Here is a 4,380-nt window from a genome sequence, read left to right on the forward strand (position 1 = left end):
GTCTTCTCCCAGAGGATGAAAAATGATGTAACACCTTGGCAACACACAGTATTACAGGTAAGACCTGAGTGGGGAATTCACTGTCTACCTTGTTTTGTATTCTGAGTGGGTGACTGTGCTGTGCGGATAGAAGAGGGCAGATATAGCCTACACTACAGTACACATAGTACAACATTTTACCTACTCTCTTTGTCGTCTTTTTTTGTACTTGCAGACACTATTGTTTTGTTTAGGTTTATTGGTAATCGCTGTATTTAGGTGCTGTGGCATTGGTAATGTCTGTCTTTTGTCCTGTAGCTGATAGCCTCAACTTGCGGTGTCAGTTAAAGATGGAAATGGTCTTATGGCTATATGGGTATGCAATGAAAGACTGCAGTATTAAGAGTCAAAAAGACCAAAGCATTGTAGTAATCCACAGTGGATTAAAATGTCACACTAAATCATCACGTAACAGCGAAACACATCACACCCCCATGTCAAGCATATGCAAAATATACAGTACGATCAAGATAAGTATTTTCAAGAAGTTACGTGAAAGTCCCTGAATTCAGCTTTGGTTCTTAACTCGACACATATAACAGGCTGGTTTCTTCTTGTGTCTCCATGAAAGACATCTCCAGGAAATACCGCTCCCTCCCTGCTCAATGTCATCCACACACATCAACACAAGTTCAAGTTTATCTCAAACACTAATAATATGCACCAAATGCTAAACCTATGATAACCTCAAGTTACAACTATCTAAAAAGCTCTATCTAAAAAGCTCTATCTAAAAGCTCTGATTTCATAACATCTATTTTGGATTGTTCTGTGCAAGTATTAATGATATATGATACCTCACATTGTGTTTTTCCTGAGCCTTCTACTTGTGTTTATCTATTTATGTTTCTAGGAATAAAGCAGCAGGGCAGGTTTCGAGAGTAAGAGAGCGAGCCCAGTGGCCAAAACTGCTTGCAATGACATTATTTCAACCGCTTTGTCCGCTGGGAGTCTGTTTTGGAGAGGAGAGGAAGACCACTCAGGCCTCAGCAGAGGTGGGTGAGGTCGCTCTTCCTACAGCCCACCTGGTAGCACACGGTGGTCAGCATGTTGTTCAGGTCACGTCTGCTGAACTCTGACCACAGACTGGCCTTCAGGTCCTCTAGACTGATCGGACTCTTCTCCTCATTGCCAAACCTGCACATGACATCACACAACAGGAAGCTCAAGTCATAAAATCATATCACATAACGAAATATGGTATTACAGTCTGATATGAATCTGGAATGTCATACAGTCACTCATTAATAAAACAGCTTGGAAAGACAGTCAACATAAAAATTAATGTCCAAATCAAAGTTCATTTTCTCCCCCAGTCCTAATTTTGTTCAGAGGATGCGTGGGTGACTGTCCGTGCCTGATATCTTATCAGTAGTCTATGCTCAACAATGTAATTGCTGAGTAATAGTCTGTGTAGCCATTTGATTAGATGTTCAGGAGTCTTATGGCTTGGAGGTAGAAGCTGTTTAGAAGCCTCTTGGACCTAGACTTGGCGCTCCGGTACCGCTTGCCTTGTGGTAGCAGAGAGAACAGTCTATGACTAGGGTGGCTGGAGTCTTTGACAATTTTTAGGGCCTTCCTCTGACACTGCCTGGTATAGAGGTTCTAATGAGCATGGTTAATATGCTAACTGCCTGCTGTGGTTTGCCCACTGGGAACAGGCTGGCCCTGATATCATCAGCATCATAATCAGATTATAAGAGGTGGGTTCCGCTGGGTTTTAATGTTCCAGAGAACAGGACTGCATAACAGACCTCCATAACCCAGTCAGAGGAGCAACTGCCTGCCTGACACTGCATGCCTGCCTGCCTTCCTGCCTTTCTGACTGCCCGCCTGCCTTCCTTCCTGCCTGTATGCACACGCACTGAATCAGCATCACTATACATTGTTTCAGACAGATATGATCACTGACTCAAATACATTGTCTGGTCAATTTATGTCATTTTGTTAGTCAAGTGGAATAACTCCTGACGTAAAATGTCAGGGGTGTGAATCTGAGTTGAAAGGACGATAGGCTAAATTAAGTGTAAAGTGTAAAGAAGTTTAAGTAGGAGGATATGGAGATTGGGGGTAACAGAGAGGGTTTAAAGTAGAAGGTAGAGATGCTCAACTCACCCTCCAGCTGTTCTGGCTCGTTGAGGAGCTGTCTAAAGCGGGAGCCTCCACAGGTGTAGACGACGGCCCTGAGGAACTCTGCCACACAGCTTCACTGCCTTCACCTCCACCCTCACCTGGCTCAGACCTACCACCACACACATCAGCAGGGGCAGTAGTACTGGCAACGCACGCATCACTGATGGCTGGTTGGCTCTCTGGTGGTTGCTGTGTGTGTATCTGTGTTCGTCCCAACTGGGGTGCTCGCTTGCAAAGACCACCACAAACTGTTTCTCTGGTCTACTTTCTCCTCTTTCTTTTTTCTTTCTTTCTTTCTCTTATTCTGTTTATTGTGTTCCTCTCTCTCTCTCGCTCTCTCTCTCTCTCTCCCCCTTCTGCCCTTTCTCTCTCGCTCTTGCTGAGGCAGTAACACAGTGGACTGGTCTCTGGTTCAAGGCGTGCATCTTCCTCCTATATATACCTTTCAGCTCACCTGTTGAAGAGTCAATCAATCTCTCCCTCCCTCCCCTATACCCCCCCTATTCCGTCCCCACCTCATCTACCCCATCTCTCTCTCTCGCTTTTTTTTCACCTCTGGGTGGAGGTGAAGTCCAGCACGGGAGTGAACAGGTCCTTCCGCCACAGCTGGATCTAATTCTAATACAAATCATCTGTGTGACACATCAGTGCCATCAAATCCAATTTTATTTGTCACATGCGCCGAATACAACAGAAATACAGAGAAATGCTTACTTACAAGCCCTTAACCAACAATGCAGTTTTAAGAAAATAGAGGAAAATATTTACTAAATAAATTTGGACGCTAAATAACTGGACCGCTAGGGGAGGGGCCCAGTAAACCCTCCCCTAGCGGTCCAGTCACCAGCGAGGGCAGCACTCTGTCAGCTGTATATAGAACTGGCTGGGCCAGGGTACCGCTTCTCACTCATCAAGAAGAGGTTCGCTGCAGGTGAGACACAGCCTTTCTTCACTTACTCTGCTAAACAAGAAATAATGTCACCTAACTTATTATGGAGTGCATCCCATCCTTCACAAAATATCAGAATAAGGGAAAGATTGACTCAAATTAGCGTGACGCTCATAGCATAGTGTAATAATTACATGATTATAAACAAATAGTGTATCACTGTGATATTAATTGGTGTTATTACACTGTATTGATACAGTATTATCGTAAAATATGTTTTGCTATGTGTACATAGTTGCATGTATGATTCTTTTTTACACATAAGTATTSAAACCCAAGGCATGTTCGTCATTTTCAGGAAAATACTTGGCAGACAACTGATACTTCATACTACTACTGAACAAATACACTGGAGATCATCATCTCAARGGACTAATGAAATCCCATACTACAGAGGACAGACCTACACCACCACCTCCCTACAGACAGACACTTCTTTCTAAACCCGCGAGCCAGACAGGCCAAGGCCGCACAGCCTACTGTACCCAGCAGTATTGTATAGCTTGCATATAGTCTTGTGGACCGTTTTAGGGTGTAATTATTGTATTTGTAAAATGTATTCAAATTGATTAATTTCAGAACATCTGTATTGCTGCTGCTCTAGACACCCACCCGGGTTTCCCTCTCTAAAGGTACATGCTTCTGCCTCTCTATCCCACTCTCTAACGTGTGGTGTTCAAACMTAAACACTGCTACAGCTACCTAGCTACTCAACCGCAAAATCACAGTCTCGACCGTGAACCTACCACATAATACACTGTATTTATTTTAGATGCAACATCAAATATGTGCTATTAGGAGAAGATGTATGAAAAGACCATTCGGTTGTGACATTGAGTGAACTAAGATGAATAGACGCACCATGATGTCACACTCCTCCATTCAGTTTGAGGGGCTAATTCTTGCTTCTCGCATGCCTCTGATTGGACACGGTTAGAGCTACCATGAAATGCTGGGTATTGGAGTTTTTATGTTGTTGGGTTTTTAACAGTTAATGCGTTACACACTGGCACAGCAGGTTTAAAGGACATTGTTCATTTGGATGGTGACCATTACCAGACTCCTCTCTCTTCTTTGAATGCAGTGATTTAACACCGGGTTCAAACATATACTCTCAACATTTTCCTCAGAAAATATCAGAAAGTCCTGAGTAGTTAGGCAGCTGCAACAATAAATACATTCTTGGTTGCAATATAAAACAAATATAATATGTTTCCCTCAATAAAAAAACCTGTACAAAGTCTCATTTTAAATTAATA

The 4,380-nt window shown here is 43.0% G+C and overlaps 1 pseudogene; it reads right to left on the bottom strand.

Annotated features, from left to right (window-relative positions):
* Positions 1 to 1,025: 1,025 nt before the first annotated feature.
* Positions 1,026 to 2,597, bottom strand: LOC112078979 (relaxin-3-like; annotated as a pseudogene).
* Positions 2,598 to 4,380: the final 1,783 nt, after the last annotated feature.

This window comes from Salvelinus sp. IW2-2015, unplaced genomic scaffold, assembly GCF_002910315.2.
Source record: "Salvelinus sp. IW2-2015 unplaced genomic scaffold, ASM291031v2 Un_scaffold6631, whole genome shotgun sequence".
Taxonomy (NCBI): Eukaryota; Metazoa; Chordata; class Actinopteri; order Salmoniformes; family Salmonidae; genus Salvelinus; species Salvelinus sp. IW2-2015.